Source organism: Acomys russatus, chromosome 7 (assembly GCF_903995435.1).
Source record: "Acomys russatus chromosome 7, mAcoRus1.1, whole genome shotgun sequence".
NCBI lineage: Eukaryota > Metazoa > Chordata > Mammalia > Rodentia > Muridae > Acomys > Acomys russatus.
The window spans coordinates 5,065,008-5,092,868 of NC_067143.1; the positions used below are offsets into that span (position 1 = coordinate 5,065,008).

A 27,861-nucleotide genomic window follows, 5' to 3' on the forward strand; every position below is an offset into this window, starting at 1 on the left:
CTTTCTGAGACAGGGTTTCTCTTATAGTCCAGGCTATCCTGGACTCTTTGTAGACCAGGCTGGCCTCAAACTCACAGAGATCCGCCTGCCTCTGCCTTCCGATTTCTGGGATGAAAGGCGTCCACCACTGCCTTTGTATGTGGTCATATACAGGGGTGAAGATGTGCATTTGAGGCCAGACAATATCATGTGTCATCTCTCAGAAGTTGTCTACCTTATTTTTAGTGGGGTGTGTGTGTGTGTTTGCGCGGGCAGAAGATAACTTTTGGGGGGGTCGAGTCTCTCCTGTCACAAGTTGTGCCCCAAACCACATTCAGCCATCCATCCTCAATAAGCCAATTAAAAGAACCAAATGAATAGTGGAAAGCAGAAAAAGATCGATGCGGCCACACTGGGAAGGAGACAAAGGCATCCGGTGACCCCTCCACTCCTTCTACGGGGTCCCGAAGTGAGACCGAGGTGTAAATGGAGGCTAATGATATGCCTGTCTAAGGAGGATGTGGTCCTAACCCACCATCCACCCAGCCTTGTCTGGGCTTCAGTCTCAACCTGTAAGGTGGTCTGGCAAGCTCCCAGAACTGTGTGAAATCTCTTTCTGGGGGACCCTGCTGGTTGGCACCTTTTCCTTCTCCCAGCGTGAGGTTCCTAGGAGGGAGATTCCCATTTCGTTGGGGTCCACTGTTCCAAAAGTCTGATGTTGAGACGCTTGGAACATCTTCCCTTCCTCCATGTGGGATCTGCATGGGACACACAATCAGGTTTGGTGTCTCATCTGACCGTTTCAGCGACTGTCCTTAACGTGCCGAATCAGCCTTTGTGGCGTGCAGGTTGATTTTGCTACTGAAAGGGAGCTTTGAGTAAATATCAATGGTTTGAAACCCACGCGGAATAACTGTGAAGATCAAGTCTTCCACCGCCTAAGAAACAAAACACAGTGTATCACACAGGGTACTAGGCTGAGCAGAGGGCGAAGGGAGTACTGCGCATGCGCGGTCAGAAGCTGAGTGCCCGAGCATGTGGTGAGTTTCTCCGCATTGGTAGAAGAGGCTGGGGGCGAGCAATGGCGTACAGGCACGGAAAGCAGCGTGGGCTCCTGATGTGAGGAGGCTGGAAGGCCAGGGGAGGAGGTTGCTGGGCTTTCACCTGAACAACCTCTGCAGAGCTTAGCAGGTATCTCGAGGCCCTGTGAGTCCTGAGGCCTGCAGGTGGGTAGGGGCGTGGGCGTGGGAGTGGGACGGCCATTATGCAGCGGTCCCCCCACCCCACCCCACCCTCGCCTGGTCACCGCAGAACACAGGGAGGGAGTCACAAGGTCAAGGGTCAGGGTTCCCTCCTCCCTCAGAAGCAGGGAAAATTGCCCCCTCTGCCCCACGCCTCCCTGAGGCCAGGCTCCCACAGCCCACCCCCCCCAACCCCGAGGGCTGCTCTTTGGGGTAAGGCGCACACATGGTGGGGACCCAGCCCAGCTTCATTTCCTGCCGGTTCCTGTTTTGGAGGAGCCAGGACACCAGCGTGCTTTCTTTTCCGAGGCCATAGTTCCAAGGAAGGAGGTAAAAATAAGGGCAGGGGGTGCTCCTGAGGAGGCTCCTAAGGGTCTGTGGCCAGGGGGTCAGCCGTGGAGATCAGGACTGGAGCTCAGCTGGAGAGCACTCGCCTAGCAAGTAGGAGGCCTAAGTCCAAGCACTGAATAGAGAAATGAGTAAGTAGGATAAACCAGGAATCAAATCTAAAGCTCAGTTCTGCGGCTGAGAGTTCCAGTTGACTAAATTTTCCAGAAAACTCATTTTCGGTTCTGCTAGTTTCGAATGTCTTCAAAAAGGGCAAATCTGTCTCTCACACAACTTGACTATTATTAAATTATTACTATTATCAGATGGATTACCAAGACAGGGTCAGTGCTAACAGTATGAATTTTGAGATTCCAATCTTTTTTATTTGGAGGTATGTCTTATTTTTGATAAGGGCAAAATATCTGCCAGTAGTGAAAATGTGTGTGGGTAAGTAAGTCTCTAGCTTCGCCAACATGCCTAACTTTTAAAAATTATTGCATTTATTAATTGACTGTTCGTGTGCGTGGATGTAACTCTGTGTAGCGTGTGCCCTGGCACGTGTGTGGCAGTCAGAGGACAACTTGTGGGAGTGAATTCTCTCCTGTCTTCATGTGGAATACAAGGATTGAACTTGGATCATAAGGCTTGCCAGCAAGTACATTTGCTTATTGAGCCATCTTGTTGCCCCCAAATTGTTGAGCTTTTGAGACTGGGCCTAGCTGGCCTAGAACTTATTGTGTGGTCAAAGAAAATAAATCCATCTCCACCTTCCAAGTACTGTGATTTCTGGCACAGGCCATCACACTTGCTCTCATGCAACGCTGGAGATGACTTTGTGCGTGCTGGGCAAGCCCTCTATTAATTGAGCCCTTAACTTGGTTAGTTTCTGAATGCATCCACACTCTTGTCCTCAAAGAAAAAGTAAAACCAAATTAAAGAAGTAATGGTAGATAATTTTTAAAGATTTATTCTCCTCTCAAGTGCTAAATTAAAAAAAATAATTTGTTTACTTATTTAAGATACAGTGTTCTGCCTGCATGTGCGCCTGCCCGCCAGAAGAGGGCGCCAGATCTCATTATAGATGGCTGTGAGCCACCATGTGGTTGCTGGGAATTGAACTCAGGACCTCTGGAAGAGCAGCCAGTGCTCTTAACCTCTGAGCCATCTCTCCAGCCCTTAGATAGCGCATTCTGACCACAGTTTCTTCTCCCTCCGCTCTTGCGGTTTCCTCCACCTCTCTTCTCCCCCAGATCCATTCCAACACACACACACACACACACACACACACACACACACACACACCCCTGTCCTGGTTTCCCCTCAGACTATAGCAGGCCTTCCAGGGACATCAACCAAACATGGCTCAAGATACAATAAGGCCAGACAAGACCCCCAAGGCTGGGTGAGGCAACCTAGTAAAAGGAAATGGGCCCGAGGAGAAGGCAAAAAGGCCAGAGACACCCCCACTCCCATTGGCAGGAGTCCCCCCCCCCAAACTTCAATCCAACAACCATAAAACACACTCTGAGGACCTAGCATAGACCGCTTCAGGCTCTGTGAGCCCCCGCGAGCCCTGCTTAGCTGAGTCTGTGGGCAGTGCTCTCTAGTGCCCTCAGCCCCACAATTCCTCCTCCTCCTCTGACTCTTTCACAGGGTTCCCCAAGCTCTGAGGGTAGGGACCCTATGGAGACCTCCAACTTGGGTTCTCTCTTCACCTAAGGTTTGCTTGGGGGGGGGGGTCTCTGCATTCTCTGCCATCAGCTGCTGGAGAGAGCCTCTCTGATGACAGCTGACCTAGGCACTGATCTGTGAGTAGAACAGAACAGCACTAGCAATCATTTCATTGTTTTTGTTTGTTTGCTTATTTGTTACTGTTGACTTCCCACAGAGATCCGCGTGTCCCCCTCAGCCCTGTTACCCAGCCTCTCTGGGTCTGGGTCGTAGCATGATTGCCGTTTACTTAACAGCTAATATCCACTTACAAGCGAGTACATACCTTGTGCGTCTGTCTTTCTGAGTCTGGGTTACCTTACTCAGGATGATTTTTTTGCTAGTTCTGCCCATTTGCCTGCAAGTTTCATGATGTCATTTTGTTAACAGCTGAGAAATACTCTGTTGTGTAGATGTACTACATTTTGTTTATTCATTCTTTGGTCGAGGGACATCTGAGTTGTTTCCAGTTTCTGGCTATTTTGAGTAAAATTGCTATGAACATAGTTGAGCAAATGCTCCTGTGGTAGAATGGAGCGTCCTTTGGGCACAAGCCTAAGAGCAGTAATAGGTGGGTCTCCAGGTAGATTGATTTCCAATTTTATGAGAAACCAACATGTTGATTTCTAAAGTGGCTGTACAAGTTTGCACTCCCACTAGCAATGGAGGAGTGTTCCTCTTGCTCCACATCCTCGCCAGCATGTTCTGTCTCTTGAGTTTTTGATCTGAGCTCTTCTGACAGGTGGAAGATGGAATCTCAAAGTTACAGGGTATTTGATCCCGTTGTGAAACTGGAGATTGTGAACTGTAAAAGCCTGTTTCTTGTTTGGTGTGGTTCAGCCCTAACACACACCTAAATCCAAAAACTTTCTGTTTATTGTAAACCAGTGACTATGGTGTGGCTCAGCCCTAGCACACACCTTTAATCCAAGAGCTTTCTGTACACAGGACTTAATAAAGTTAACCCTGGGTAAAGAGGCAGAGCAAGAAACCAGATGACAAGGATTAAACAGGAAGGAGGGACATTGAGTAAAGGGGTATGTAAGACATTGTGCAGAAGAAGAAAGAGCTTTTGGCTTTTTCCTTTTGGACTTGGACTGAATAGAAAGATCAGCTGAGTGCTTTCTCTGCCTCTCTCAGCTAGCAGCTTTTCACTCTAGCATCTGGACCCTGAGTCTTCATTGGTAAAATCGAACAGTTTGGGGTTTTATTTTTTTATAACAACATTTTGGCACTCCACTTTTTGGAATGACTCCCTTACAAGGATCACTCCAGCTTTGGGAAAGCTGAGAAGCCATCAGACTTGGCAAGGCACCTGGGAGCGCAGAGGACGGGCTCTACTCTAACAGGAGGCTTTAGGGCCCTGCTTAGTATGACTCTAGATGGCTTGAAAAAAGAGGCAGGAAATGAAAAGCCAGAGAGCTTAGCTGAAATTGTCCCAATGCCAATTATGATTATTATTTTTTTTATTTTACACTTTATTCTTCTTTAAATGATTTGTTTGTTTATATTTCATATGCATTGGTGTTTTGCCTGCATGTATGTCTATGTGAGGGTGTCAGATCCCCTAGAACTGGATTTACAGACAGTGGTGAGCTACCTTGTGGATGCTGGGAATTGAACCCAGGTCCTCTGGAAGAGCAGCCAGTGCTCTTACCCACTGAACCATGCATCTCTCCAGCCCCTGTGCTTTATTCTTAATAGCTAAAATGGCTCTCTGTACTCTTTCAAAGAAAGAGTTGATCGATAAAATACAAGCCTTAGAAGAAAAATTAGAGACTTATAAACAAGAATGAGAAAAAAAAATACTCAGACCCAGGCGAGGAATTTAGACAAGAACCTACCATGCCACTGCATAATGAAACTGAAAGGGGGTGACCCAAGATTGTTAACCCAACAACAACAACAACAACAAACAACCAAACCTTAGTTTATCCAGTTACTACATGAGACACACCAGGAGAAGATAAACACCCCTCAGGTTATAATGAAATAAATGGAATCCTATAGACATATTAGATTTGAGGAGATTTAAGGAAGTAGTTGTCACCTATGGTATGCATTAATCCTTTAGGAAGCAGATTCTAAGTTCATGGGCAACTCAGAACGGGATTATTCCCCAAGACTGGGAAGGTTTGCCTACAGCAACACTGGGACTTGGGCCTCAGTTACAACGGAAAGAGGAAGTGAAGGCCACAGAACAACGACATCAGGCCAGAGGGATTGATATTTCCTGGGATCTGTTGCTAGGTGGAGGTCAGTATGCTCATTTGCAAAGGCAGTTTGAGTTTGGTGATCACGCCTTAGCATTATGTCATCTAGCAGCTTTAAAAGTTTGAGACAAGGTTGAAGACTCAGGAAAGAGCTGGGTGCGATGGTGCACATCTGTAATCCCAGCACTTAGGGAGGCAGAGGCAGGGGAACTCTTGAATTTGAGGCCAGCCTGATCTACAAAGCAAGTTTAGCACAGCCAAGGCTATACAGAGAAACCCTGGCTCAAAAAACAAGAACAAAACAAAACAAAAAAAAACCCACAAACAACAACACCAAAAAAGAATCAGGAAAGAGACCTGAGTCATTTGCTAAAATTATACATGGTCCAAAAGAGGCCTCTGATTTTTTTTACCCCCAAAGATTAACCTCAACTGTAAAATAGAATGGTATCAGATTCAGAATTCAGAAAGATATTAGTTGAGTCTTTGGCTTTTGAAAATGCTAATTCAGAATTCAAAAGAGTGATTAGAACTTTAAAGGCCAGATCAGCACCAGCAGAGGAGTGGATTAGACATAAGGCTGATATTGGATCTGATAGAAGTAATTACTAAAAATCTTAGGAAAAATCAAAATGGCAAAGGTTTTCATTGTAGTGAGCAAGGCCATTTGAAAAGGGATTGTAGGCAAGGTGTTTCTAGAAACAGTGGTTTTTCTCCAGACAATCCCCCCAAAAGGCCCTAGCTTTCTGGAGTATACAGAAGGCATGGCAAAGGCTGGCATTGAACTAATGAGTGCAGATCAACAAAAGACAGGCAAGGTAACCCTTCAAAGCTGGAAAATGCCTCAGGGGGCCTCCTGCATGCAGGCCCCAGCATCACATTCAACCATTCAATCAGCGAATGAATGAGAAATTAATCCATAGGGTAATTTAAAGATTTAATGCTTGTTTTGTTTGTTTGTTTTTTTGAGACAGGGTTTCTCTGTGCAGCCCTGGCTGTCCTGGACTCACTTTGTAGACCAGGCTGGCCTTGAACTCAGAGATATCAGCCTGCCTCTGCCTCCCGAGTGCTGGGATTGAAGGCGTGCGCCCCCATCCCTGGCTAATGCCTGTTGTTAAAAACAACACAACACTGCTCTGGATATAATCAAGGACAGAAGAGCTTCAATAGATAAAGCAAAAGATTCAGGAAAGACCACAAAACTAATATTTTGGCAAACTTCTATAAATCATCAGAGACCTAGGCTAAAAATGCTAATAAATGGCACTGCAATTGAAGGTTTAGTAGACACAAAAGCAGATGTAACAATCATCTCACCAAAATGTTGGCATTCAGATTGACCTCTTCAGGAAGTAAATACCACGCTTCTAGGAACTGGAACTTTATCTCAGGTAAAACAAAGCCCAAGATAGCCCAGTGATGGTGGCTCATGCCTTTAATCCCAGGACAGCCAAGGCTAACACAGAGAAACCCTGTCTCAAACAACAACAACAACAACATTATCAAGAACAGTTGCCGGGCTGTGGTGGCACACGCCTTTAATCCCAGCACTCGGGAGGCAGAGGCAGGTGGATCCCTGTGAGTTTGAGGCCAGCCTGCTCTACAGTGAGAGTCTGGGACAGCCAGGGATACACAGAGAAACCATGTCTTGAAAAACCAACAAAACAAAACAAAACAAAACAAAAAAGAACAGTCATAGTCAGTCCAGGTTGTCCATAAGCAGGACATGACTGGTATTGGTCTTTCAAAGGTATCAACTGTCCTACCTGTAAAATGGTTAACTAGATGTTTTTTAAAAAGATAATATTTTCAAATGATAATTTACCTTACTGGTGTGAAATGAAAAATGGGTTTTCTTAAACCACCTGTCTTAATTCCATGAGACTAGATTTTCACATGGCCCATGCCATCTTGGACATCAGTTTTTGAGTTTTCTTCTTAAATAAAAAGAATATTTGCCAGGCGTGGTGGCGTATGCCTCTAATCCCAGCACTCGGGAGGCAGAGGCAGGCGGATCATAGTTGTTGTTGCTTGGTAGTAAAATCACAGTTAAGAGACTTAAAATTAAAGGATTACTACAGCTCAGACTTGTCCTCTAAAGCTCTAAGAGTTGGAGTAATTTGGAGCTAAAATAAAGATTTGAGCTTGGCGGTGGTAGCCAACTCCTTTAATTCCAGCAGAGACAGGTGATCTCCATAAATTAATTATTTCCTAAATTTTAGAGTCACAATGTACAGGATGATGGTAAGTCACACTTTTAATCCCAGCGCTTGAGAGACAGAAGGAAGTAGATCTCTGCGTTCAAGCCCAGCCTGAATCAGAGCAAGTTCCCAGTAGAGGAAAACTTAGGTCCAGGTGTAGTGGTTCACACCTTTCATCCCAGCATGTGGGAGGCTCACGCCTTGGACTCCAGTACTTGAGGGGCAGAGGCAGGTACATAAGAATTACAGTGGTTAAACTTAAAAGCCACTTGCAAAAGGCAGGCTGAAATCAAAGTGAATGTCCTTTGTGACCTAAAAATAAATACACTTTAAATTATATTTAGTTTCAAAAGGATTTTTAAGAATCCCATATGAAAGATAATACTTCTACTGCCAAAAAACATTTTTCCCAAGGGGAAAATAAGAAACCCCCAGAGTTAGGGGGCAGGAAGAGTTTGTTTTTACCTTTCCAGGAGACTAAAAACATCTAACAGGGGAATTCAGAGACCACTGGACAATGAAACATCTGAAGACAAATGACAGATTATCAAGAGGAAATGTCACAAGGAAAGGAATAAACCAGCCAGTGGCATTGCCCACCTCCAACTTGTGTCTTCTGCCCTCTACAGGCACAAGTGGCAAGTGGTCTTTCTGTGGTCCCAATTGAATTAAATATTAAAGCTGGCTTTGGGCTTGGAGCGTGGCTCTCTCCTTCTCTAAACCCACGTGTGCTTGTTAAAGGAAAACCCAGAATCTTTGTCTCCTATCAGAAGAGCCGCCTGGTATGGGACAGAGGAAAACCAAAGACAAGAGACTGCGCTATTGCCACTGATCTCACAGTGTTTTGGTTTTCATTTGACTCTAACTTTCTAAAGGTATAAATGTTATCTCTAAGTCTATAAGATCATTATGTATATACAAACTTTCTGTTGTCTGTGTCTAAATAAAAGGCTTTTCTCTAACCTCAATAAACTGTATACTATCAGGTAAAAACAAAACAAAGCAAAACAAAACAAACAAACAAAAAAACAAAACACATTCATACTGTCCATTAGCATTTGGTAGCCTTGGAGACGATCTATTCTATCTTGGTGAGTCCCAAAGTTAAATCCCTTTGAATCATAACTTGCATTACATTTTCTTAAATACTAAACATCTTTTTTTCAAAAAAGATTTATTTATTTATTTTAAAGATTTATTTATTATTATGTATACATTGCTCTGCCCCCATGCCAGAAAAGGGCATCAGATCACATTATAGATGGTTGCAAGCCACCATGTGGTTGTTGGGAATTGAACTCAGGACCTCTTGAGGCGCAGTCAGTGCTCTTAACCTCTGAGCCATCTGTCCAGCCCCAATACTAAACATCTTAAGCTTAATTTTAATACTATAACTATTTAGTCTTCAACCCCATCAGAGACCTGAGAATTTGTTTTTGTTTTTGCTTTTCGAGACAGGGTTTCTCTGTGTAGCCCTTGCTGTCCTGACTCACAGTCTGGCCTCAAACTCACAGTGATCCGCCTGCCTCTGCCTCCTGAGTCATGTGCCACCATGCCCACCCTGAGAAGGATAAATATTTCTGAATAAACAGGAAGTGCAGAGCAAGCAGCTTCCAAAGCCATATAAATGACAGGGACTGCTGGACACCTAGACAGTCACCCAAGACTGATCTATGACGTTGGAGCATTGTCTTCAGCCGTCTGGCTCAGAGCATCTGACAGACTGTCCTGTGAGGCAGGCAGGTGTATGAAGGACTCACCTACCTTGTTCCTGAAAAGCTCGGCAGTCAACTTTACTGCATCCAGTTTGTCCAGTATTCTGTCTGCAGTAGAAGCAAGGACATTTTCTTGTTCAGTGGCTAACTTGTTACATAGGAAGCCATTTCCTAAAGGTGATTTTTAAAAATATTTATTTATTTTTATGTATACAGTGCTCTTTCTTCGTGTACACCTGAACTCTAGAAGAGGGCATCAGATCACATTATAGATGGTTGTGAGCCACCATGTGGCTGCTGGGAATTGAACTCAGGACTTTTTGAAGAGCAGCCAGGGCTCTTAACCTCTAAGCCATCTTTCCAGACATAAAGGAGAATTTTTGATGCTCATCATCTTTGAAGCTGAAAGGAGGTGCATCCAGGATCTGACATGTCTCATTGTCTAGAAATTCTCAAATTAATAAAACATCTTTAAATGCCATATTCTATATATTTCTGAGGTGTTTGTTTGTTTGGTTGGTTTTTGGTTTTTTCAAGACAGGGTTTTCTGTGTGTAGCCTTGGCTGTCCTGGACTCATTTTGTAGACCAGGCTGCCCTCGAACTCACAGCGATCCGCCTGCCTCTGCCTCCCAAGTGCTGGGATTAAAGGCATGTGCCACCACCGCCCGGCATCTCTGAGGTTTTTGAAGACCATATATCTCTAGTTCATCTGAATTACTTGTTTCTAGCTATATACTGACTGGCTAACTTAGAAAACATCTGTAATTAACCCAAGAAAACCACAGGTTTGATTGACTATTAGTTTGCATTTCTTAATTATCCTAAACAGTTTGTGATAGTAGCTTTCAAAAGGACTAGAACTTCACATTGCATCTTTAAGAATTACATAAGCACAATACCTTAAAAAGAGTCGACACATAGTATGTTGTAACCAAAATAAAACCTTAAATTTGAATCAATAAACAAAAGATCTATAGCAATGTAACCAATTATAACCTTGATTTAGTATCAATGTACAAAGATTTATGAGGGTAGATTCACTAGTCTACCTTTTTTATTCCTATTGAGTTTTTTGAGAGTCAATCCTGAGCCATGAGCATGCTAGGCAAGAGCTATTGAACCTGTCTATACCTCTAGCCCTTGACTTAATTACTTGGCACCAGCTGCCTCCTCTTGAAGGTTCCTCCCCCTCTTAGGATTGTCTCCTTGTAAAACTCAGTCCTTAGGGGACAACCCACATTCAAACAGTAGCACAGCTGCTAACTCAAAGAAGAAATCCCAGCATTCAGGAGGCTGAGGCAGGAAGAGCAGGCAGATCGCTGTGAGTTCGAGGCCAGCCTGGTCTACAAAGCAAGTCCAGGACAGCCAAGGTTACACAGGGAAACTCTGTCTAGAAAAACTCAAAAAAAAAAAAAAAAAAAAAAATCAAGAAAGAGCCAGCCGAGCCGGGTGGTGGTGGCGCACGCCTTTAATCTCAGCACTCGGGAGGCAGAGGCAGGCGGATCGTTGTGAGTTCAAGGCCAGCCTGGTCTACAAAGCGAGTCTAGGACAGCCAAGGCTACACAGAGAAACCCTGTCTCAAAAAAAAAAAAAAAAAAAAAAAAACAAAAGAAAGAAAGAAAGAAAGAAAGAAAGAGCCAGGTATGGTTGCTCACGACTTAAATCTCAGTACTTGGGGAGGTAGGCGGATCTTTGAGTTTGGGGTCAACTTGGTCTACTAGTCTACAGAGGGAGTTCCAGGACAGAAAAGGCTACACAAGAAACCATGTCTCAAACAAACAAACAAAAGACAGACAGACTGTTATTTTGAGTCTAGAGCACTATTTTAGGTTACAGTCTGTGTTCTTTTCCTGGAATAACCCTGTGTCTGATTTTGTAATAGTCACTTTATTAGTTTTCTTTGTACTTTCCTCATAGATGTCTCTGAGGTGTTTTTTGGTTTTTTTGTTGTTGTTGTTTTGTTTTTGGATTTGGTTTTTCAAGACAGGATCTTTCTGTCCTGGACTCGCTTTGTAGACCAGGCTGGCCTTGAACTCACAGCCATCCACCTGCCTCTACTTCCTGAGTGCTGGGATTTAAGGCGTGTGCTACCATACCCAGCACGATATGAACACAACTTAATGATGATATCATTTAACTTTGCTTCTTTTTTAATTTAGATATATAGACTTAGTCTATTTGGAATTTATTTTATGGGCGTGCGTGTGCGTGGTGTGTGTGTGTGTGTGTGTGTGTGTGTGTGTGTGTGTGTGTGTGTGTGTGTCTATGTAAGCAAGCCAGAGGATCACCTCCTGTGTGTTCCCTCAGGAGTTGTCTGCCTTGTCTCATGAAACAGTGTTCCCTTGCTGTAGAGCTGGCTGGCTGGGCTGGCTTCTGTCTCCTCCCTGCTGGGGTTACACACATGCCACTATGCCCAGCCTTCACAGACCTTTCTCTTTTTCCTTTTCAGCACACTCCTTGCCCTGTCTCCTGGAACACTGGAAGACCCAACAAAGGTCAGGGTGGGGGGAGCACAGCGATCAAGGACAAAGAGACGCAGACAGGAGGTGCGGGCAGTTTTCTGGCTCGGGAGCTGGGGAGGGGGTAGAGCAGGAGGCAGGGAAGACAAGATTGTGAGGGACACCATGAGGAAGAACAAAAGTGGGTGGAGAGAGGTAGGAGATGGCTGTCTGTGAGACTTGTATGAGCTGAGCTGAGCTGGAATGTTGACAAGTGGGGAGGCTTGCAGAGGTACAGGAGGCATCATGAGCTCCTGGCCAGCCTAGGTGGTACGGTAAGTTCCATTCTCAAAACAGTAAACAGTAGCCCACTTTAGAAAGAATCAGACTGGAAGAGCCGGGCGTGGTGGCGCACGCCTTTAATCCCAGCACTCGGGAGGCAGAGGCAGGCGGATCGCTGTGAGTTCGAGGCCAGCCTGGTCTACAAAGTGAGTCCAGGATGGCCAAGGCTACACAGAGAAACCCTGTCTCGAAAAAACCAAAAAACCAAAAAAACAAAAAAAAAAAAAAAAAAAAAAAAGAAAGAATCAGACTGACTCTATCTCACACACACACACTTCCCCCATCCACACAGCCCCTCTCTCTGTAGCCCAAGGCTGGCCTCAGAGCCATGGCACTCCCCCGCCCTAGGCTCTTGAAGACTGAGCTTGCTGGTAGAAGCTTTGGAGGGCGTACATCTCTGTTTGTAGAACTCCTCAGTGCCGTTCCCGCCATCCTGCCTGTCGGTGTTTGCCATCCAGACCCGGGTCTCTTGTGTTAAAACAGTTTGAAGAATTAAAAAAAATTAATGTAAGCAATGTGTGCATGGTACGAGTGCTGTGTGTGTGGGGCGAGTGTGTGGTGGATAGGTGTGGAGCATATGTGGTGAGTGTATGTATGGGTGTGCTAATTCATTCATACGTGTGCTATATGCAGGCGCTGTGTGTGTGCATGGTGCTTGTGTGTAGGGTATATGTCAGTCTGGTCTGGGTGTGGTGTGTGGTACATGTGTGTTTATCTTGGTGAGTGTTTGTGGTATGTGTGAAGATGACCATGAATATGCTACCTTGGTTTAGTGTGTGTGTGTGTGTGTGTGTGTGTGTGTGTGTGTGTGTGTGTGTTATGATACCTTTATGTGGTATGTGTGATGCAAACATGTGTGGTGTAACTATGTACTTGGTTTTTGTTTGTTTGTTTGTTTTGGTGTTTGTTTTGTTTTTCGAGACAAGGTTTCTCTGTGTAGCCTTGGCTGTCCTGGACTAACTTTGTAGACCAGGCTGGCCTTGAACTCACACAGATCCGCCTGCCTCAGCCTCCTGAGTGCTGGGATTAAAGGCGTGCGCCACCACTGCCCGGCTAAGTGTGGTACTTATATGCGTGGCATACGTGGTGTTTGTGTTTGAATGTCAGTAAGTGTAGGGTATAGAAATGATAGTCTCCTAGAGATAGTCTGAAACTCAGTGAATCCTTAAGTAACCTAAGAGTAATTTCCTCATTAGATTTCACCTAAAATCTGTAGCTTTTGATTCTAAGGTCCACTAAGGAAAGTAGAGGCACACCTTCCCCAGCCAAACCGAGAGCCTCTCTAGAGGCTGTGCCTTCAGGATCCTTGTCAAAGTTTTCAGAGTCCTCTCTGGGAGAAAACATGCCTTCACCAACAAGGCTTTCTGAGCTGGGGCCAGACCTTATGGAGTGGGAGGAGGGGGACATAAGGACCTGGTCTCTGCCAGCCTGGCTTGCACAGACCCAGGCTTCAGAGACCCAAGTAGCAAATGCTCAGACCTGGGAGACACACGCTTTGGAGGTTCAGGCAGGAGGTACCATGCAGCTGAAGGCCAGTGCCATGGAAGAAGCAACTGTAACACCCCTGAGACAGGCGTCCTCAGGAATAAGACAAAGGTGAATGAGGAAGACAAAGAACCTTCACTCCCCGTCCGCTCTGGTCCAGCAAGGCTGGGTGCATCCTGGGCCTGATGGCCGACTTGATGACACCAACTAGGGCCTGGCGCTTTGTCTTATAGTGGCGTCACCAAGGAGGCTGTAAGTCTGGGAACCAGGACATGTGGACCCAAAAGGTTCTGACTCCTGAGACAGGGTAGGCACCAGATATGTAAAGGGTCATCCGGGGTCAGGAGGTGATAGTGCAGGGTGTGAGCATAACCCAGGGGCTGGTCAGGCAGGGTGTTGGAGGGGAGGTGGGCAACCACTAGGCATCTGACACTCCTGGAAGTACTCGGCTAGTGATAGATGTGGAACAGGCGAACCTCAAGCCTGTGGCCTGAGGAAGGCCGCTGGTGGTGCCCAGTCTTCCTTGGTGCATGAAGAAGTACAGGTACCGTGAGCCCGCTGCTCTCAGCGTCCTTCCTCTCTGTGCACAGGCAGTTTCTTTATTGGGTACATCTTAATGTTGTTCTGCTTTGGGAATCCCTCTCCTCTCCATGGAGATGGCAGTTGGTCAGAGGGCACAGCAGAGAGCATGGCCCTGGGGAAGACCCTGGGCCCCTGGTTTGGCGGAGTCGGATACAGTGTGTTGGTCCCCCAGGCCTCACAAGCCTGCCTCCACTGCTGCTCTCTGCCCACCATTTCTGTGGAGAAGATCCCAACTCTGTCCTTCCATGGGCCCTACCCTTCCAGCCCTCCCCAGGGCCCTGCTCCTCCTGCCCTCCTCAGGGCCCTGCCCCTCCAGCCCTCCCTAGGTCCCTGTTCCTCCCTCCCTCCCCAAGGCCCTGCCCCTCCTGCCCTTCTCAGGGCCCTGTCCCTCCAGCCCTCCCCAGGGCCCTACCCTTCCTGCCCTCCCCAGGGCCCTTTTCCTCCTGCCCTCCTCAGGGCCCTGCCTCTCCAGCCCTCCCCAGGTCCCTGTTCCTCCTTCCTCCCTGCCTCCCCAAGGCCCTTCTCCTCTCCTGTCCTCCCCAGGGCCCTTTTCCTCCTGCCCTCCCCAGGGCCCTGCCCCTCCTGCCCTCCCCAGGGCCATGCCCCTCCTGCCCTCCCCAGGGCCCTGCCCCTCCTGCCCTCCCCAGGGCCCTGCCCCTCTGCCCTCCCCAGGGCCCTGCCCTCCTGCCCTCCCAAGGGCCTGCCCCTCCTGCCCTCCCCAGGGCCCTACCCTCCTGCCCTCCCAGGCCCTGCCCCTCCTGCCCCCTAAGGGCCCTACCCTTCCTGCCCTCGCCAGGGCCCTGCCCCTCCTGCCCCCCCAGGGCCCTTTTCCTCCTGCCCTCCCCAGGGCCCTGCCCCTTCTGCCCGCCCCATGGCCCTGCCCCCTGCCCTCCCCCAGGGCCCTGCCCCTCCTGCTTCCCAGGGCCTGCCCCTCCCTGCCTCCCAGGGGGGGGGGGGGTGCCCCCCCCCCAGGGCCTGCCCCTTGGTTTGGCTTGCCCCCCCAGGGCCCTGCCTTCCTGCCCCCACCCCCAGGGCCTGCCCTTTCCCCCTCTTGCCCGTGCCCACCCAGGCCCTGCGCCTTCCTTCCCCCCCCCGGGCCCTTCCCCTCCTGCTCCTGCCCCTCAGGGCCTGCCCTCCTGCCCTCCCCAAGTCCTGCCCCTCCTGCCCTCCTCAGGGCACTGCCCCTCCTGCCCTCCCCAAGGCCCTGCCCTCTCTGCCCTCCCCAGGGCCCTGCCCCTCCTGCCCTCCCCAGGGCCCTGCCCCTTCTGCGCCCCCCGGCCCTTCTCCTCCTGCCCTCCCCAGGGCCCTTGCCCTCCTGCCCTCCCCAGGGCCCTGCCCCTCCTGCCCCCCCTGCCCTTCTCCTCTCCTCCTGCCCCCCCCAGGGCCCTTCTCCTCCTGCCCTCCCCAGGGCCCTGCCCCTCCTGCCTCCCCAGGGCCCTGCCCCTCCTGCCCCCCCAGGGCCCTGCCCCTCCTGCCCTCCCCCCAGGGCCCTTCTCCTCCTGCCCTCCCCAGGGCCCTGCCTCTCCTGCCCTCCCCAGGACCCTGTCCCTCCTGCCCCCCCCAGGGCCCTTCTTCTCTCCTGCCCTCCCCAGGGCCCTGTCCCTTCCTTCCTCCTCCTGCCCTCCCCAGGGCCCCTTTTCCTCCCTTCCTCTGCGCCTCCCCAGGGCCCTGCCCCTCCTGCCCTCCTCATGGCCCTGCCCCTTCTGCCCTCCTCATGGCCCTGTTCCTCCTGCCCCCCAGGGCCCTGTCCCTCCTGCCCCCCCCAGGGCCCTGCCCCTCCTGCCCTCCCCAGGGCCCTGCCCCTCCTGCCCTCCCCAGGGCCCTGCCCCTCCTGCCCTCCCCAGGGCCCTGCCCCTCCTGCCCCCCCCAGGGCCCTGCCCCTCCTGCCCCCCCCCCAGGGCCCTGCCCCTCCTGCCCCCCCCCCGGCCTGCCCTTCCTGCCCTCGCCATGGCCCTGCCCCTCCTGCCCTCCCCAGGGCCCTGCCCCTCCTGTCCCCCCAGGGCCTGCCCCTCCTGCCCCCCCAGGGCCCTGCCCCTCCTGTCCCCCCCAGGGCCCTGCCCCTCCTGTCCCCCCCAGGGCCCTGCTCCTCCTGCCCTCGCCAGGGCCCTGCCCCTCCTGCCCTGGTCCCCACGCGAGCTTCATCACTAATACCTACTTCAGCATGTCCAACTCCTGGATCCTCTTCTACATGAGCCACACATTCTACTTCATTTTTCCATGGCAGAAATGTCCCCTGCAAAGGAATTCCAATACCTTCAGTGAGGACGGAGGAGTGGGCAAGTCTTCACTTGGGAGCTGGGAAGAGGAGAAAAGAGCAAGGAGGGGCAAGAAGGAGAAGACAAGGGAAAGAGCAGAGCCATGCAGGGGTGGGGTGGTTGCCTTGCCCAAAGCCGTGTCCGCCCAGATCCTGAATGTGAACAGGCAGCATCCTGCACGTGCTTTTTGTGTCCGCAGACCTTGAGAGCCTCGGACAGAACTGAGGACTGAGGGCTGCCAGCCATCAGCCTGAGCAAGCTCCTGTTTCTGCCTTGGTGCTTCATTTGTGTTTTCATGGTCAGCGGGATCAGATCCATTGGGAAGGTGAGCTGCGCGAGGCCCTTGGCACTCTAAAGTGCTGCGACCTTGCTTCTCCCTCCTGGCCAGTCACCTCTGCAAGCTCCTTGCCTGGCTGACAGCTCTTCTGCATCCTAATCCACCCCTCTGTTAACAGGAGGGCTGACATGCTGCACTGTCCGCACAGGGTCTTTCTGTCTCCGTGCCACTTCCCTGTTTCATCACCACCTGCTTCCTTTTCCTGCTCTGCTAATGGAAGGCATAGAGCATGGGCTTAAATATCTGCTAGTCCCCAAGGTAAGGTCCTTTCTCAGTTCTCTTAACTCTGAGAACGGCACAGCAGCCGGCTGTTGTCTCCTGGGCCTCCTCCCTCGAGAGGGTGCTATCTGTGTTGTGGTTTCCCCTCCCCAAATCCTGGTGTCCCTGTCGCACTTGTGGTCCCTAATGGTGTGGTCCCGGACAGGGTTGCAGGTCATGTTTGACGTCCCCAGGCTTTGGCCTCATTGTCTCCTTGTCTTCACACACGCCTCACTTCAATGTCTGCCTTGGCAATGCTTTCCTTGTGTCCCTGATCAAGACCCTCAACTTGTCTACCATGCCTCTCATCCTCTCCGTCCTGGGCTTCTGGGCCACCATAACCACACATCGCTGCTGCAGGAAGTAAGGCCAATTCCCTGGGGAGGTCACCCAGGGCAGCTTCACACCCTAATCACACACCTCAACTACAGGGAGGCCGGAAGCTGTGCTTCCTCTTGGCTGAGAACACAGGCCATTTTCTTGGAGTCCTGGGGCCTCTTTCTGACCTTAGGGAGCTCCAGAGGTGGCCAGCCGGCATCTCAGATACTAAGAATGGCAGGCATGTGAAGGCCACCCTCGCACAGAGAGCAGCATAGGAGACTACACCACACAGAGCCATCCAGAGAAGTCTGCTTCTGAGCAGCCCCTTAGCTGCGCATTCCACAGTGTTGCAGTCCTGCTCCTCTGGCACACCCCAGGCGTCTCTCCTAGCTGGGACTGTCCACCAACTCTTCATCTTATGTTGGTCTTAGTGACAAGTTCTAGTCCCCTGTGTACACGGGGTATATTATGGTATATGTGTACATTGCATGTTGGTTTCCTTGCAGTGAAACCAAAGTTCCCTCAGGTTGCTTTGCTGAGACAGAGCCTCATTATGTAGCCAGGATGGCCTTGCACTTGACCTTCCTTCCTTTGACTCCTCAGTGCTTAGCCTGCAGCTGTGTGTCATCACTCCCAGCTCCTGTCCTTTTAAAGTTTTGTTTATTCACTTATATGCACGTGTTTTGCCTGCACAGATGTATGTATGACACAGATGTATTCCTGGTGTCTGTGGAAGCCAAGTGAGGGTGTCGGATCCCTTGAAAGGAACTGCCAACACTTCTGGGCCACCACACCAGGCCCTTTAAAAAAAAAAAGAATTATTTATTTATTTATTATGTGTACATTGGGTTTGCCTGCATGTACACCTGCAGGCCAGAAGAGGGCACCAGATCACATTACAGATGGTTGTGAGCCATCATGTGGTTGCTGGGACTTGAACTCAGGACCTTTGGAAGAGCAGTCAATGCCCTTAACCTCTTAAGTCATCTCTCCAGCCCCAGTTTAATTCTTATAAGAAGATTAGAAACATCCTTCAGCTTACCTTATTCACAATGAGAATATTAGTCCAAACGTGTAACTGGCTTGTGACCAGAACAGCATCCTAGTGTCATTTTTTAGGACATGATCAATCTATACTTTCACAAAGCTGCATTTTGCTCTTGGCAAGGGCTGTGGTCAGGGTCAAGGTAACAGTTCTTTCATGTAGCACAACATGGGACTGTCATACCCTTCAGAGTCTAGGGAAGCTGTCCTCCCCCCCCCCCCCCCGGCTCTCTCTAATGTGGAACTTAGAAGGCTGGCCTTTCCCTACTAGTCTCAGAAAAGACCATGAAGACCAAGACCACAGAGTCCCCAGGAAGTCTGTAAAACATCCCTGACCCGGGTCCCCCAGGGGTACACATGCCTCATGGCCCTGAAATGGGCATCCTCGAGATCTCATCGCAGGCTTTCCTTTGCCCAGGTCAGTAATGCAGGGCTCAAGATGGCTTTCATCAGTAAGGTGAGAGAGGGAAGGCCAGTGCCAAAACGCCGGGCAGTTCTGACTCACCCTCGTCCTCAGGAACACAGAGACACTCATGATGCTGATAGCCCAGGGGAGTCTCCCTCCTGAGGTGCAGTCCCCCTGACTTGCAGGACAACCCGACCTCCACCTGCAATTCCTGGCTCAGTAGCCTCCCACCAGCCATGAAGACTGCTGTACTCAGCGAGGTGCCCGAATGCAACATCCAGAGACGCTTCTGAAGGTCAGTGGAGAAGCTCAGGGCCAACTGGGTGCTCTGCACCACACAGAGGTCAGCTTTCATCAGTCCCAGGAGGAAATGTGGGGCGCTGTCCTGGTGACGATGCAGGACGCAGCTGGCTCACAGATGCCTTCTCGGGACTGCAGGGCCGGGGTCCTTCCAGCATGCCAGGTCCGCTCCCTTCTTCCACTCAGGGTTCCAGGAAGCATCTAGAAAAGGGAAAGAGAGCACCTCCCTTTCTGTCCTTGCAGACTGAGGAGAGCCCTCACTCTGTCTTCCTGATGTCCACTGGACATCTTGACTGTCCTCTGCTTCCTGCTGCTGCTGCTGCTGCTGTGTCTGGGGCTGTGCACCAACCTAATGTTAATGCGCCAGGACACCTTCTCCCTCTGCGGGAGACAGGCAAGGATGCTTATAGGTACCTTCACCTGTGGCCCTGTTCCCCCACCCCTCAGCCCCTGATCTAATGCTTCCTCCCAGCGGGTGCTGCCATGGTGACAGTCCTGTGTGGCCTCCTCTTCGTCCAACCATCGGGCATCTACTACTTTGGGCTACTGACTGAATCCTGGGTCGGGCTGCCCACCATCAGCATCGCCCCATGTGAGAACCTTGCTGTAGCCTGGGTCTGCGGGGCTCAGAGGTGAAGAGCTGGGCCACAGTCTAGTGCTGTAGACAGACAGCGGCAGCGCTGACAGACACAAAGACCGTAAAGGACAAGTGGGGGTGGGAAGAGGAGGCTCAGCTGCTCAAGTCCTTGCTGTGCAAGCGTGTAGATCTGAGGTCTGTCCTCAGACCCCACACAGGTGGCCACAGTGGCACCTGTTCTTCCCAGGGCCTTGACAGGCAGACAGGAGAGCGTCAAGTTCGATGAGAGACCTTGTCTCAGAATGATAAGGTCGAAGCAATAGACGCCGCCACCTGCCGGCAAGCTCTAGCGTCCGTGTTCCTGTGCGTGCACACGGGACAAAGGACAAGAAGAAACAGGAGGCTCCTTTGGTTCCAAGGAGCTGTGTGTAGTTTGGACAGGGTGATAAGGAAGGTCTTTATGGTAGGGTGACACGTCAGAAGACTGCTAGGTAACATGAGGGAGGGGCCAGGGTTTGTATGTATGTGGTGTGCGTGTGCGTGTGTGTGCGTGTGTGTGTGTGTGTGTGTGTGTGTGTGTACATGAGCATGTCCTTGTGAGTGAGTGTTCCCGCATGTGTGTACACCAGAGGAATTACCTGCTGGAAGCTCTTAAGGAGCAAATAACCCATGGAGGCTGGAATAAGTTAGGAGATTTGAGGGCAGAAGATGAGTGAGACCTTGTCAGCCATGATATGACCTGGCTCCGTGTGTAGTGTGTGCAACAAAACACTGGGTGGTTTTAAGCGAGAAGCATCATCATCAGATTAAAAAAAAAAATTTTTTTTTAAGAGACATACATATCTGTATGCCCTAGAGCTTGCTACATAGGCCGGGCTGGCCTCACATAAGAATCCACCTGCCTCTGCCTCTGCCTCTGCCTCTGCCTCCCAAATGCTCTGATTAAAGGCCTGCACCCCACTCCATCCCCCCCCCCCAAGTTTAGTTTTTAAGAAGGCACCTCTGGCTCTGTGGAGGAAAAACAAACAGAAGCAAGGAGGGAGCTCGGAGGCTGTGTAAGAGTCCAGAGTAAGAGGCAGCAGCGGCTTGATGAGGGCACCAGGGATGTGGGAGGCTGGTGGGGAGCGAGCAGACTGGAGTGGAATGGGGGCCGGGCCAACATCCAGCCCAAGGCTTTTGTCCGGTTTTTTAATTAATTAATTTATTATTATTATTGTTACTATTATTATTACTACTACTACTATTGTTATTTTGTGCTTCAAATCTGAAGTGCCAGCTACAAGCTTGTGTTTTGAATATTCAGTCTGTGTGCAGCTTGTGGGGCTGTTTTGAAGCCTGCGTAGCCTGTTGGTGATTAGGGCTGGCCAATGGGAGTGATGCTCAGCCCTCTGCTCTAGCCCCAGGGGATGGGTAGCGTGGTTTATCTTCTATTCCTGGCCCTTTAAAAGATCAGCACTTGCTTGTCAACTGGCCCTTTAAGAGTTCTTAGAACTCTGGGTGGTGGCACACGCCTTTAATCCCAGCACTCAGGAGGCACAGGCCAGCCTGGTCTACAAAGCGAGCCCAGGACACCCAAGGCTACACAGAGAAAGCCTGTCTGGAAAAAAACAAAACATTAAAAAAAAGGTGGGGGGCCAAGGTGGAGGGTGGACCTAGCAGCTAAAAGGAGAAGGTAGTTGGTGGAAACTTGAAGGGGTCGGGCCGGAAACCGGGAGGAAGATCGGCAGGGAGTTAGGAGAGCTGGGTACTGTTGCACAGTAGCCAGCTGCTTTCCGTACCTCTGTAATCATTCCTTCCCATCATGGTGGGCCAAACTCCCTTTGAAATCAAGAGCCCAAGTAATAAACTTTTCCTCCCTTAAATTTCTGTTAGGCATTTCATCACAGCGACTAGGGTGAGCAGAACAGTGCAGCACACTGGAGGCAGAGACAGGCAGAGCTCAGTGAGTGCAAGGCCAGCCTTGATCCCACAGCAGCATTTGCACACGGTCTTGGGAGTCCATTCCCTCCCTCATTTTTTTATTAATTCTAGAAGGATTTTCTTCAAGGTAAATGACACAGAGACCTGTTGATTTATTTAGCAAGCTCCATAACTGGGCAGGTGTGATTTATACTGATTTTTCTAAGCTAGAACCTCTCTTCTGCCCAGATACAGGCTTTCCAGCTTTTCTTTATTAACCAACCAGAGATAACTGGGGAGCAGAGTTTACACAACACTGCGAAGTGTACGTGGGAATGCGCTCGCCTGGACTGCAGCCAGACCTTGGGACCCAGAATTTAGTGTCTAAATACACAGAGCACCAGACCAACCCCCAACACTCATTAACCCCTTGTTTGTTTGTTTGGTTGTTTGGTTGGTTTTTCAAGACAGCATCTCTCTGTGTAGCCTTGGCTGTCCTGGACTCCCTTTATAGACCAGGCTGGCCTTGAACTCACAGCGATCCGCCTGCCTCGGCCTCCGGAGTGCTAGGATTAAAGGCGTGCGCCACCACGCCCCGCTCTAACCTTTTTATTAAGTCTCCGCACATTTAAAAAGGTATTGTTTTATGTGTCTGAATGTTTTGCAGCATGTATGTCTGTGCGTGGCATGTGTGCCTGGTGCCCATGAAGGCCAGAAGAGGGCGACAGATTCCCTAAAACCGGAGTCACAGTTGTGAGCTGCCTGTGGGTGCTAGGAATCAAACCTGGATCCTCAGCAAGAGCAACAAGCGCTCTTAATTGAACCATCTCTCCAGCCCACTTAAAAAAAAAAACAACATTTATTTTGTCTAGGCAAGTGCACGTGTATGGGCATGTGTGTGACACAGTGCCTTGGTGAAGGTTTGCAGACAACTTGTGGGATTTGTTTTTGTTTTAGTTTTTTTTTTCCTTCTACCATGTTGGTCAACTCAAGTCATCAGACTTGGCAGCAAATGTCAGGTGTTGATCTCCACTTAATTTTTGAGACAGGGTCTGTGGTTGAACCTCGAGCTCACCAATTTGGCTAGACTGGCCAGCAGCAAGTCTCTGAGATCCTCTTGTCTCCGCCTCCCCGGTGCTGGGGACTCAGGGGCACACCGCTGTGCCCGGCTTTTCTGTGTATATTGGAGCCATCTCCTTAGGGCCAGGACACCTCTGTCAGGAGACCCTTGCGGTGCTGGGATGGATTCATTCTGTTGAGCTCCTCTCAAAGCACAGGCTCTGTAGGAGAGGGCCATGTGCAGCAGCCTGGGCAGCCCACGTCCACAGTGCAGATCACGTGGGCGGCCCACGTCCACAGTGCAGGTCACGTGGGCGGCCCACGTCCACAGTGCAGGTCACGTGGGCGGCCCACGTCCACAGTGCAGGTCACGTGGGCGGCCCACGTCCACAGCAGGTAAGGGTAAACACTGAGGTGAGGATGGGCTTACTGAGGAAGGTGTTCTCAAGCAGAGTCTGAATAGGACCCAGGAGTCGAGCACCCTGGATCAAAGGGCCTTGCTGGGGTGGCGCAGAAATCCCAACACTTGGGAGGCAGAGGTAGGCGGGTCGCTGTGAGTTCAAGGCCAGCCTGGTCTGCAAAGTGAGTCCAGGACAGCTAAGGCTACACAGAGAAACCCTGTCTGGGAAAAAGAAAGAAAGAAAAGAAAAAGAAATTGCGAACATGAAAGAAACCAGGATTGAGCTCCTGAGGGCCATTTGCTTGGCTTGCGTGGCTTGCTTTGGGTACCTAGAACCTAGAAGGGTCTTTACCACATCACAGATGTCACACCAGCAAGAACGAGAGCGGGTGGGACCCATGGGAGGCATTGGATGGCAGTGAAATGGATGAGAGAAGGAGAGCAGAGATAAAGCGGCCCGAGCTGCCACAGAGTAACTGAGGATTCGGAGGCAGAGGCCGGCGGGGCTGGCGGTTCCTTGCAGACATGATGGCTTTGCTGAGCCGCCCCAACTTCCCTGGCTATGGCTGGGAGTGGCGCTCTGTGTGTCTCCCGTGGTGCTGCTAGGCCTGTTCCTGGCCTTTGTCACTCATCTCTGCAGGGGGCATCATCTACAATGCCTGGGACTCAAGACTGAGTGCGCCACTCACCTCAGGCCCTTGTGAGCCCAGGACCTGGCCACTGGCTCTGGTCACAGGACACTCACCAGCTCCCCTTTCCCCCTTCCCCTTCACACATCTTCTTCCTCTTCTGGAAACTTCGCTGTGTTAATCCCACTTCCCTCTGTCTCCACAGTCCAAAGAGGTGGTCCATCGGTTGTGGGAAAGATTAAGCTTTGTCACAGGTGGAAGCAGTCTTGGCAGGCTTTACCCTTGGGGCACCCCATGAATACCTTGTGACAGACTGAGTGGAGCCATCCTGGGCCTGGAATTCAGGAAGCAGACCTGGGAACCCCAACTGGGCTATTGTTTTTCTAATTGACCCTCAACTGGAGAAGGAGACCGCCCTTCCCACGTGACTGAGGCAGGTGGGGAGGAGAGAACAACAGGTTCAGCCTGGGCTGGAGCGCGTGTGGAGCAGCAGACCGGGCCAGAGAGACACCTAAGGGCCCGTCCCGTGGAACGGATACCGGAAGGTTCACTCTTTTGTCCCTTTAACCTTTTTTCCTTCTTGCGTAAGCTAGTTGGGTTGTTTAATAAAGTTTAGTTATTAAGAAACAGAGCCAACAGTCGGTACCGCTGTTGTCCTTGGTCCTGCTCACCCGTGCATACTGCCTCACCACGGGGATTCCCTTCAGACCTATGGCAGCCCCTAAACTCTCACTGGGAAGTGGCCAGCCACTAAGAAAGGGGCCTCAACCGGTATTCTACAAGGCTACAAAACAAAGTAAAAGAAAAAAAAAAAAAAAAAGCCTGTCAGCTGAACGTCCAACTTCCCTCATCAGGCCAGACATCTTGAATCTCTTACAGCAGACTGAAGGGGCAGCTCTGAAGAGCAGTTTAAAGCTGTCACCAACCTGGATGCCCAGGGCAGAGGACCTGTGGGGCCCGCTGGCCTTGAAGCACTTTCCTGCCTGGGCCCCTGCTTTACCCCAGTGCCTCTCCAGCCCCTTGCCAGTGCGTGTGGATGTGCAGTGAGCTCCATGCTTGGCCTGCAGCCTGTGGGCCTCCCACAGGGGTAACGGAAGCACAGGGCTGCTGCTGGCCAGTAAACAAGGCATGCAGCTCCAGACTCTGAGTGTGAGGTTTTTTTTTTTTTTCTTTCCCCTCGAGTAGTCTGCCTTCTCCACAATGCTGTCCTTTTTATTTTTATTTTAGAGTGACTTGTCTAGCCCTGAGCCCCCAAGCTTTCCCTGCCCTACCAGTTCTGATGCTGGATCCACCGCCAAGTCTGCTCCTCAGCTAAGGAGACCTGGGGATGGCCTCAACCAATGGGGAGGCCAGTGCCATGCTCGCTGCTAAGAACAGTCACCCCACTGCAGGCCACAGAGTCTTAAAATTAGTCTTGTGTTTGTGTAGTGGGGCGTGTCTATGTGTGAGCATGCATGTGGAGGGCAGAGGACAGCTTGCAGGACTTGCTTCTCTCCTTCCGATATGTGGTCCTCAGTAATAAAACTCATGCCATCAGGCATAGGCCGAGCCACTGTACCACCCCCTAAAACTCATCTGCCAGCAACTCAGCCTGCTAAGTCCCTCCCTCCTCCACAACAAGGTGTTGACAGGCCCCAGAGTGTGCAGGTGAGCACAGCAAGCATGGTAACCCTGCCCTGCCCTCCCCTCCCAGCCAAGTGACACTTTCTTTTTGTTTGTTTGTTTGTTTTTGTTTTTTGAGACAGGGTTTCTCTGTGTAGCCTTGGCCATCCTGGACTCACTTTGTAGACCAGGCTGGCCTCGAACTCACAGCGATCCGCCTGCTTCTGCCTCCCAAGTGCTGGGATTAAAGGCGTGCACCACCACGCCCGGCTCAAGTGACACTTTCTAAGCTGTCTCCTGCGGCAAATGCCCTGCTCCTCACCCTGTCATCTGTCCCCCTACCTCATAGACACCCTCACTCAGATCATATGCAGTACCAATAGCCTTCATGCTTAAGCTGGAGAGAACTCAGAGAAGCCCTTTTGTACAGCTCCAGGAGAGACAAGGCACAGCAAAGAAGATGAACAAAGGGGAGATGAAACCCGGGCATGGTGGCGCCCACCTTTAATCCCAGCAGAGGCAGGCAGATCTCTGTGAGTTCGAGGCCAGCCTGGTCTACAAAGCAAGTCCAGGACAGCCAAGGCTACACAGAGAGACCCTGTCTCGAAAAACAAAACAAAACAAACAAACAAACAATAAAAAGGCCGTACCCGCCACAAACCTGACCCAGTAACAAAGAGGTGAAAGTGGAGAGAGCCACCAAATTGTCTTCTGACCTCAATGACATTCTTGCTGTACACACACACACACACACACACACCAGCCCCACCCTGCAGTGCTCCTGCCTTTCTGCTCTGGATCCGAGCCTCACGTTGGCACAGGTGATGCTGAAGGTTCGTGGGCCTCACTCTGGCATTACAAGCTGGAGTACCGTTCCTCTCGGCCCACCTGGCCCCATCCTTGGCTTATTGTCAGCACTGCTGCTATTGTGAAGGGCAGGTTAGGAATCGCTCCTCCAGAATTTCCCATGATATATTCTTACAATTCTAAATTCAAAGGCTGTCTTTCTTCATTTTTTTAAAAATAAAATTTCATTTCCTCAAGTCGTTTAAAAAAATAGTCCTCAGACCTACATTTTCCTCGTTGTTTCTAGCTTGCTATCATCCTTAATCTTTATTATCTGTTTGGTTTGTCTCCTTGTTATTCTTCCATTTTCTCTCTCTCTCAGTCTTGTTTCCAACCCAGACCTCTACCTCTCAACTGCTGGGATGATAGGTATGTGCCCTACACTTACTTGTTATTTTTCCTGGCGTTGCCCCAACCCACCCGGTGTGTAAACGTGAAATCTGTCAACTAGTGACCTCACTCAGCCTGCTCAAAGTCAAATCTGCATAGCAACCACTGACTTCACCTAGCCCTAGAACCCTAGCTACCTGGCAATAGGTGACCTAACAGTCCACACAGGGCAGAATACGCTTGGCGACCGGTGACGTCACAGACCAGCTCGCCCAGACAGAGAGCGAGGGCGAGCCGCGGGAGGCGGGTAGGGACCGCTGCTCCTGCCCCCGGCCCCCACCCCCACCCCCGCCAGCCTCGCCCACTGGGGATCCGATCCCGGGCGAGCCGCCTTTCCCTTCGGGGCTTCCCTGTAGGCGGGACTGTCTCGGTCCGCGACGACGGGCAAACGGTACCAGCAGGTTTCTGTAAAGACTCTTGATAGTGAGCAAGTGTTTGTTAAAAGTCATGTTTTCAGGCTGGGTGGAGCTGTGCACTCCAGCACCGCCAGGGCTACACAGCAAGGCGCTGCCTGCATAAGTAGGTTCACTTCTTTAATCCCCTTGGAGGCCAGAAAGGGGCACTGGGGGTCCTGGGGCTGAAGTTATAGGCTGTTGTGAGGGCCTCTTAGCTGCTAAACTTCGTCCCTCCAGTTGCCCGGTTGACATTTGAAGTTTTAGTTTATCTAGGTTCAAGGCTTGTGCGATCTTAAAGGACACCATGATTTCAGCTGATGTGATGGCACTTCCGTCAGCACAGAACTCCCAAGGCTGATCCAGGAGGACCAAAAATTTGAGGCCAGATTGGGAGCTTGTCTCAAGAGCACCTAAAAAAAAAAAAATCAAAACAAAAATCCCCACTGCCAAACCAATGATTTTAAATGTTTGCTCCTGAAGATTTTGGAAGGGGACACGGCTTATAAACTTTCATTACATGACTTTTTAAAAATTTTGTAACACTGGGAATGGAGAAACTTTTCTTGTGGAATATTACATGTGGCTATTACTATACACAGGACACAAATCTATGTATTAGTCTCTATATATGCTATATGAATTTCTTATAAATTCTATACATTTTTCTTCTATTATATCATGAATATTTTCCTATGCCATATTTATTTTGTTTCATGTGACAGGGTCTCTCTATGTAGCTCTGGCTGTCCCAGAACTGCTGTGTACACCAGCAATCTGCCTGCCTCTGCCTCCCGAGTGCTGCTGGGATTAAAGGCATGCGCCACCACACCCGGGCATGTTTATTGTGGTGTGTGTGTGTGTGTGTGTGTGTACACGCAGTACTGGGCATATATCAGGTCAGAGGAC

At 50.3% G+C, this 27,861-nt stretch overlaps 1 pseudogene; it reads left to right on the forward strand.

Annotated features, from left to right (window-relative positions):
• The first annotated feature begins 13,512 nt into the window (after positions 1-13,512).
• On the forward strand, positions 13,513-25,037 carry LOC127192395 (orphan sodium- and chloride-dependent neurotransmitter transporter NTT5-like; annotated as a pseudogene).
• The last annotated feature ends 2,824 nt before the right edge of the window (positions 25,038-27,861 follow it).